General features: G+C 33.3%; 1 protein-coding gene and 1 long non-coding RNA gene across 3 annotated transcripts in view; one reads left to right on the forward strand and one right to left on the reverse strand.

Annotated features, from left to right (window-relative positions):
- Positions 1-10,088, reverse strand: part of nkain2 (sodium/potassium transporting ATPase interacting 2) — a 316,059-nt gene that overhangs the window by 101,588 nt on the left and 204,383 nt on the right. The window lies entirely within an intron of this gene.
- The window catches only part of LOC137488679 (uncharacterized), a 3,424-nt gene continuing 987 nt past the window's right edge, over positions 7,652-10,088 (forward strand). Inside the window, exons 1-3 of the long non-coding RNA XR_011007840.2 lie at positions 7,652-7,706; positions 8,953-9,056; positions 9,181-9,251. This is a non-coding gene — a long non-coding RNA (uncharacterized lncRNA). The remainder of the gene's footprint in view (positions 7,707-8,952; positions 9,057-9,180; positions 9,252-10,088) is intronic.

A 10,088-nucleotide genomic window follows, 5' to 3' on the forward strand; every position in this document is an offset into this window, starting at 1 on the left:
ACAAACAAACAAAAAAGTCTAAGAAATATAAACTAGACTTCTGGTTTGATAATGGGGCGGTGAAGGCACAAATTGTCTAAGATGATGAAAATAATAATAATAATAATAATGTTAATAATGTTAATAATAATAATAATAATAATAATAATAATAATAATAATAATAATAATAATAATAATAATAATAATAAAAAGAATTATAATAATAATAATATCAACAATAATAATAATAATAATAATAATAATAATGATGATGATGATGATGATGATTATGATTATGATAATAATAACAATATTAATAATAATAATAATAAGACGATTAACAACAACAACAACAACAACAACAATAATAATAACAATAATAACAACATCAACAACAATAATAACAATAATAAAAATAATAACAACAATAATAAAATAATAATAATAATAATAATGTTAATAATGTTAATAATGTTAATAATAGTAATAATAATAAAAAGAATTATAATAATAATAATATTAACAATAATAATAATAATAATGATGATGATGATTATGATAATAATATTATTATTATTATTATTATTATTAATAATAATAAGAAAAAGAAGACGATTAACAACAACAACAACAATAATAATAACAATAATAACAACAACAATAATAATAATAACAATAATAACAACAACAACAACAACAATAATAATAATAATAATAATAATAATAATAATAATAATAATAATAATAATAATAATAATAAACAGTAATGCACTGAAAATCTTTTACAAAAACATGTCAGGAACGCTCTGCTCCTTTAAACATAACAGTGATGGGCTTTTGTTTTGGAGTCACACTAGTTTTCTTACACATGCAGTTTATTTATGCTTACAAAGCCCAGTGGCCGTGTTGTGATAATTCTCCATCATCAGGGATTGCCTGTTGTCGGAAAGCAATCAGAGGGCGTTTGGAGGGGATCAAGATGGGGGACTGAGCCGCGGGACGGCTGTCAGTCATCGAGCCATCAGTAAATGGCTTTCTGCAGCAATATATTCCCCTCAGGCCAGACCACCATATCTGGACCGGGCCAGAACAAAATGGAAGATTAAGACAACCGGGGAGACACTTTATTTATTTATCAAGCCCCGCTAAGCCTGTTAGAAGTGGCCAAAGTGTTAAAAAGGTGGGAGTTGAAGATGTTTTGTTCAATTTATTTTTTATATATTCATGAATTTTTGTTTATACAGAGATGACAATAAGCAGACTCCCATAGTGACAATGGGCCTGGTGACATTAAGCATAATAATAATAATAATAATAATAATAATAATAATAATAATAATAATAATAAAAAACTTTTAGAGTGTAACGTTTCCATGAATAATAAAAAATAAATATGCCAAAAAATTCTTAATATTAATATTAATCTTTCTAAAATAGTATTGTTATAATATTATTAATAATAAAGTATATAATATTAGTATTATATCATATAAAATAATGTAATTTTAGAGTGCAATATTTCAATGATTAATAAAAACCAATATACAAAAAGCATTCTTAATATAAATTTTTCAAAAATAATATTGTTATATAATAATAAAATAATAATAAAATAAAAACAATTATTATTATTATTATTATTATTATTATTATTATTATTATTATTATTATTATTATTCAGTCTAAAAAATGCAGGGTTGGGTCAATGTTGAGTCAAATGTATGGAAAAACCCAATGTTGTTTTAATTTTTCACATTACATTTAAGTTTAGTTGTTTAAGTTTATATTAATTGTTAAGATCACCAGCAATCCAGGCTTGTAGATCGCTGGTAAACATTCACTTTTACCCGGACCACAATCCTGTCACCATATGAACTACAAATACTGTCATGCACCCCACATACACCTGTTCCGGTTTACCATTGATTACACACACAGAGCTGGGAGCTGCTCAAGTACTGATTACTCAGACTATGTACTGGAGACTGCTCACTTTGTCACACACATTGCTGAGTCTTGTTGGTTTATACATAATCATATCTAGTCTTTCGTGTCTAGTCTTTTTCGTTTGATTCTTGCCTTATTTTTTCCTCATTGATTTTTTGCCACCTGTACTGACCATTCGCCTGTTACCTGACTTTGCCTTTTGGATTAGCTGCATGTACCTGTTTGCTCCTGTCTTTTAGTATTGTCTGCCTGACAAATCTCAAAATAAACTGCACATGAATCCTCATTTCCATTGTCCAGCAGTCCCTTAGTTACATTTATGAATTATATAAACCAATATAAAAATAAGCATACTTAAGTAAGCTTTTTAAATCATTATTATTATTCACTCTAAATATGTTTCAAAATATTAATCTTTTTTACGATGAAAACTATTTTAAATATGTCAATTTGAGTTTTCTGCACTAGAGCTTGTATTAGAAAAGGTCAGAAAACACATAATCAGTCAAACCTGGAGTCTGGTATTGTCACAGCTATAACTAGACCAACAGAGTAGGCAGGCACACACATGTAATTGGTTTTCTTCACAGTCACACAGAGGTTTACTCTTGACTGACTGACTGACTGACTGACTGACTGACAGACAGACAGACACACAGACACACCGACACATAAACACATAGACACACACACACACACACACGCACACGCACACGCACACGCACACACACACACACACACACACACACACACACACACACACACACACACACACACACACACACACACACACACACACACACACACCACGAGGTCCGCAATAAATATCACAGAAAGCCTAAAATAGAATGATCACAGGTTAGTGTGGAAGTGTGGATGAATTACTGAATCTAGACATCATCCACCTTTTACTGCACACACATCTACCTGGAATAATGGGTTGCACTTTCAGTTTGAAAACTTCTATTCAAAAGAACTTAAACAAATCATTCATTCATTCAATCAATCATTTTTTTTTTACTTCGTCCCTTTATTGATCAGGGGTCGCCACAGCGGAATGAATCACCATCTTATCTAGCATATGTTTTACACAGCGGATGCCCTTCCAGCCGCAACCCAACACTGGGAAACACCCATACACTCCCGCATTCACACTCATACACTACGGACAATTTAGCCTACCCAATTCACCTGTACCACATGTCTTTGGACTGTGGGGAAAACCAAAGCACCTGGAGGAAACCCACTCCAACATGGGGAGAACATGCAAACTGGCCCAGCCGGGGCTTGAACCAGAGAGATTTTCATCTGTCATATAAATAAAGTCACGCTTTCATATTTGTGGCCAAAGCTCCTTTGAATTGTTTGGTTGCTCCAGATTACTTCCTGGGAACCATAACATTCAAAATGTCTGTAACATTCCTGCATCAAACTAGTTTTTTGGGGGGGTTCAGATTCATGGTCTGCTCAATTTGCTCATTCTAATAAGTAGCCTTTTAATATTAAATGGATGAGGAGTTATTGTGCCACGTGGACATTACTCTCTTAATTCACATGAAACATCATGGGGCATAGGAGAAAGGTTGATAAATCTTGTAGGTTGCAGCAAATTATGGGATTGCTACACGAAATATATACTTAAAGTGATGCTGTTATAATCTAAAAACTTTAAATACCTTAAAACGTTGCCTATGTGGTAAGTCCATGGTACAGAGTCAACAGTAGGGCCAGAAAGAATCTGCAGATGGTTTTTGCTATTTCTGCTGAGAATTTTGGTAAAAATCTGCGGATTTCTGTGGAATTATTTTGGGAGTATCATGACTAAAACCTTAATATGTGAAATAAAAATAATCTCTTTTAAACCTTTATTTAATGTTTAAAATGCAAATCCAATTAGATCCACTTTATTTGGTAAACAAAGCAAGTCTCACATATAATATCTCTACTAAAAGACAAAAATTTTACTTTACAAACTGCATTGAACAGAAATCAGATGAACATTTTCATATTAGTCAATAATATTACTGTAATGAATTTAAAAACTGAATAAATATACATTTAAACACATTTACACAAAAAATTTATGCGAAAAATCTGCAGAATTCTGCGCGCACAGATTCCATGTGGGCCTAGTCAATAGTAAACAAGTCATTGTTACACAAAAACCTGGTTTATACAAGAGCCATATTTTTTTTATTTATTTATTTATTTTTTTTGTACAGAATTATCATTGAAATTTGTATTCAGATATGTTTACGGACAATTTCTCGCAGCTTAAAAACAGTTTGGTTGACAATTTTATTTTCAAAATAGGTTTTTTTTTAAAGAAATTCATACAGGCAACAACACAAATTTGCATAAGGAAGCAATATTTAATTTTTTGGATGAACTATCCCTTTAATTTTTTCTTAAATTCATGTTATGTAATCCCTAATTTCATCTAATTTAGTTTGTTGGGTCAATTATCACTTATTTTCATTTATTTTCTTTTAAACAATTTTAAATTGCTATACATTTTTAATTGTTGGGTGTACTTTTCCTTTATTTTTATTTGATTGAATATTTTTTTTATTCGACTGATTTTCCCATTTAACTAATTAATATAATTAACACATCAAAACGACAGCCTTTTTTATACACTGACTTCATGCCAACAATTTAAGCAGAGACATCCAAGACAAGGCTGATAAATCAATGAAATGTAACCAAGATAAATTCTCCTATTTGCTTTTTCACACTATTCTCCCCTTGGTCCACTAAGACGACACTCCTGGAGTACCTGTGCTGTTGCTAGGCGAGAAAAACATCCCTCAGTGTCAGACATCTGTGATGATGTCACAGTCGGCACAGAGAAACAACTAGTGGAGAAAATTCAGGCCAGTGGATGAGGCTCTAATAGAGCTCCGCTTGTAAACAAGGGCCCGTCACACACATCCATTGTGTTCATTTTCCACATGCTGCACAACAAACATTTTATGCCAGCGGAAGAGTTTTGTCTGTCTATAAGAGCATGAAATTAGCCTGTTTAGCAGAACTGAATTTATTTGGAGCTCCTAAAATAATAGTGGATTCTGGCGTGACGCTGTTGCTAATCGACAGGCTTCTCTTCTCGCCCCTTGGAAATAGAGAGCAGAGAGAGAGAGAGAAAGAGAGAGAGAGAGAGAGAGAGAGAGAGAGAGAGAGAGAGAGAGAGAGAGAGAGAGAGAGAGAGAGAGAGAGAGAGAGAGCATTTCTGCTGCATTGTGAGCATTAACACATTATATCAACATATAATCAACAGCTAATTTAAAGAAAATAACACCTGATTTTACATCTCTACAAATACAAAAAATTAAGGTAATTAAGACAGTATACACTCACCGGCCATTTTATAAGGTACACCTGTCCAACTTTCTAATCAGCCAATCACATGACAGCAACTCAATGTATTTAGGCATGTAGACATGGTCAAGACGATCTGCTGCCATCCAAACCGAGCATCAGAAATAACCATTTGTTGCAACTGAGGTATGCAGATGAGCATCTCAGAACACACAACACATTGAACCTTGAGACAGATGGGCTACAGCAGCAGAAGACCACACCGGGTGCGACTCCTGTCAGCTAAGAACAGGAAACTGAGGCTAAAATTTGCACAGGCTCACCAAAAGTGGACAATAGAAAATCGGAAAAACATTGCCTGGTCTGATGAGTCTTAATTTCTGATGCAACATTTGGATGTAGGGGTCACAATTTGACGTAATCAATATGAAAGCATGGATCTATGCCTTTAAGACCACAGAGTACCCATCTTTTGATGACTACTTCCAGCAGGATAATGCGCCATTTCATAAAGCATAAATCATCATCTCAGACTGGTTTCTTGAACATGACAATGAGTTCACTGTACTCAAATGGCCTCCACAGTCACCAGATCTCAATCCAATAGAGCACCTTTGGGATGTGGTGGAACGGGAGATTCACATCATGGATGTGCAGCCAACAAATCTGCAGCAACTAAGTGATGCTATCATGTCAATATGGATCAAAATTTCTGAGGAATATCTCCAGTACTTTGTTGAACCTATGCCACAAAGGATTAAATAAATGCTTGTCTGGACCTAAAATATGTGTGTGTACTGTGTATATTTATTATGTATATATACATACACACATGCATGCATATTTAAGAAAATAGTTTATTTTTATTTAGATAGACAATATATAAATTCAAATATCTATGTAACATCACTGTTTTGTATAATTAAGTTTTTATGTATGTGTGTGTGCATGACTTATCAGTGTTCATACACATTTTTACTACAAAAATTTCCATGATTTTTCCAAAACTTTTGAGTAAATTGTCATGACCTAATTTTTCATGCAATGTCTACATATGCGTGGTAAAAAAAAACAAAAAAAAACAAAGCATGTTCAAATTTATTACAGAATATTGTAAAACACGCAACAATCTATTGAGTTTCAATTTATATTTAGATCTATGTAAAATTAATTTAGATATTGCTTACACCACACTAATAATGTGAGAGTATGTGATTGGCCAAGGACAGAAAAGAAGTAAATAACCTATATTAAAGTATACAGAGATCTGTTTTTCATGACTTTTCCAAAACGTTTTTTCTGTTTTTCCAAAACTTTTTCAGGCCTGGAAAAAGCAATGTCAAAATTTCATGACTTTTCCAGGTTTTCCATGACTGTATGAACCCTGCCTTATACACAATTAATATATTTAATAAACACACATAAATATGTTTGTCAAAACAAACTTTTATTTTGGATGTGATTAATCGCGCCCAGCAATATAAATTTTTTATGTATGTATATGTGTAATATATAATCACTATACTATTTCACTTATTGTATATTTAATGTGCAATGCTTTGACAATACATGACAAGTCATGCCAATAAATCTCATTTGAATTGAATTAAATTGACAGAGAGAAAGAGAGAGAGAGAGAGAGAGAGAGAGAGAGAGAGAGAGAGAGAGAAAGAGAGAGAGAGAGAGAGAGAAGACTGTTTGCTGTGAAAGCAGATGCATCTGTCACAGCTCGAGATGTGACATTTCAAAATGTGCGCTAACAGATGGAGGATTGTTTATATTTATGAACACTGCAGCGTGATGACTACCCAGATAGCAGGCAGTAATCGGCCCGAGCTCGGCTGCCCTCCGGCGCCTCCGGCTCCGACTCGGCATCGGCGAGTGTTATCCGGGCCGAGTGCGGCCCGCAGCTCGCTCGCGCACATGCGGTTGTGATGCGGCTGTAAAGGACTGGCCCGATTCCGATCAACCATATCCGGCCCGAATCTGTCTGTAGAGTCCTGGCCGCCTCTGGCAAGGACTCGGCTGATGGCAACCGATTAAGTTCTTATTTTATCTAGTAATCTGTTAGCTCCACGTTTACTGCTAATTTGAGAAAATATTAATGGTACGATAGCAAAAAAAAAAAAAAAAAAAAAATATTTTGTGTGGATGGTCGCTATGTTTAGACGCAAACAAAACAATATTATTTATAAATAGATTATACATGTCATCTAGAGAAGAACTATGTAAAATTCGCTTATTTTTGAGATAGCACGCTCCTGTGCTGACTGTTTTTTTTTAAAGCAGAAGTTGCTTTCATAATAAACACATGCGTTACTAAACTCCTTATCCAAACTCCATCCAGACGGTGGCGGTAATGCTCCAAAAAGCTTGTTGTCAACCACCATGGCACGAAGATCACAAGAAGAAAAAGTTTGGTTTTTCAAAGGTTTCACGTGGCTTCCGGTCAGAAAGGTAAGCTTTTTACTGCTTGTGTACTGTATAATTAGCGAATTTAGAGCTTAAAACATTTCCACGGTGTTTGGTTGTAACAGCGTTTAGTAATTTAAAACAGTTTGATACGAAATGTAACTTGCTTTAAGAAACACGACTGGAGCTAATGTATGCTAACGCTAACAGTTACAAACACGTCTGAAAGTTCCTGTCCCTAACACATTGTTAGATTGTAACGTGTGTAGTAACTGAAAACTATTTTAATTATTTTAAAGAAACATGAAACGAATTTGTGTGTATGCTAACTTTGTGTTAAAGAAAGTTTCTGTAGACTAATCCATTAACTAACTTGGCAAAACGTGTTTTTTTTCCTTATTTAACATTATAAAGTACCGTGGATGTTGAAAAAATCATTGTACAGGCGTATACTTATCCAACAGTATTAATTCTGTGATTATGTGTAAATAAAAACTAATCGTTTTGGATTAATAAAATATTATTGTTTATCTTGTTTATGCAGTTAGTCACGAAAATGATCGAAACTCGACTGTTTACTATTTTCTTTAAATTATCCAAGAGAAATATATTACTATGCACTTTAATTCATATGTGTTAGCCTATGTGAATCAATTATATCTTTTGTTCAAGCTGTAATGGTCAGTTAATGTAAAACTGAACGTCTTAAAGCAGATTTTGATGTTTTTTTTTGTTTGTTTTTTATGTTATTGACAGTGATAAATTCTGATTTAAATGAATGGGTAACAATATTTGTTGGTTAAGTCTTATTGTTCTTGTTTAACAAAGGTTAGTGAGATAATTTTGCAGCACATCACGACCATAGAAGTCAATGGCACACTCTTTTGAACGTGAATAGGCATGCTATAGTTGTGTGCTAAAAGTCCATACGCTGTAAACTGCTGATACATTTTCAACATAGATTGAGCTTTTCAGACATTACATTACTAATTGCTTCACAAACAGCTGAAATGGTTTATTGTTATTGGCTATCATCATCAAACATTTTTCACAATGGTAGGTTAATCTTCATGGGTACAGAATAATGCATTTGCTTGGCCATCTTACAAATCTATGTCTCAGATTCATAAGGCTGTCACTCTGCATAAATCTCCGAATAAATCTTGTGCAACCTTCTGTGTACTGATTATTTACACTATAGGTATTATATGCATTAATTAACTTTGATAGTATTTCAGGATTTGAACTTTTCTTTACGGGAGGTTAACAACAATGTGATGTTTTATTATAGATGCATATGAGGAAGCTCGACTCAAACATCCACACGCAACTGATTTCTGACTGGTAGACAGACGAGGATGATGATCGCCTGTCATACATCTAAAGACAGAACAGGTTTGTTTGCAATTATTTTAAACACATACTGTCAACATTATGTCATTGATCTATTACAACCTGTGAGTTTTGCCCTGGCACTATACTAAAGTGATGTTTTGTTTTGTAAATGTATCTGATTAAGGGACAGTATAGACACATCTATACCGTGATGAAGAAAAATTACTTGGAACAAAGAGGCTGGATAAAAGGCAGGTATGAAGATTTCAGAAATCAATGCAGCACCACAAGTACCATCACCATCAATGACTATGGCAGAAATCTTAAGACCACCATCAAGATGCACAGATACTGTACATTCCAGTACACCAGGCGTGTCCAAACTACGGCCCGCGAGGCTTTTTATAAATATCAATAGAATCTGGCCCGCTATACAAAAATTAACGTAATTCAATAAATAACCACCGGGTGTCGCTATTACATGCATTCAATTAAGCAGCAGTTCTTGTTATGATCTATCTATCTATCTATCTATCTATCTATCTATCTATCTATCTATCTGTCTGTCTGTCTGTCTGTCTGTCTGTCTATCTATCTGAATTATTAGCCCCTCATTGATTTATTTCTTCTTTTTTAAATATTTCCCAAATGATGTTTAACAGAGCAAGAACGTTTTCACAGTATGTCTGATAATATTTTTTCTTTTGGAGAAAGACTTATGTTTTATTTCGGCTAAAATAAAAAGCGGTTTAAATTTTTTTATGAACCATTTTAAGGTCAAAATTATTAGCCCCTTAAGTCTTCAGAACAAACCATTGTTATAAAATAACTTGCCTAATTACCTTAACTTGACTAGTTAACTTGATTAACCTAGTTAAGCCTTTAAATGTCACTTTAAGCTGTATAGAAGTGTCTTAAAAATATCTAGTCAAATATTATTTACTGTCATCATGGCAAAGATAAAATAAATCAGTTATTAGAAATGAGTTACTAAAACTAATATGTTTAGAAATGTGTGGAAAAAAATGTTTAACTCTCCGTTAAACAGAAATTGGGGAAAAAATAAACGGTGGCTAATAATTTAGGGGGGCT

Source organism: Danio rerio, chromosome 20 (genome assembly GCF_049306965.1).
Source record: "Danio rerio strain Tuebingen ecotype United States chromosome 20, GRCz12tu, whole genome shotgun sequence".
NCBI lineage: Eukaryota > Metazoa > Chordata > Actinopteri > Cypriniformes > Danionidae > Danio > Danio rerio.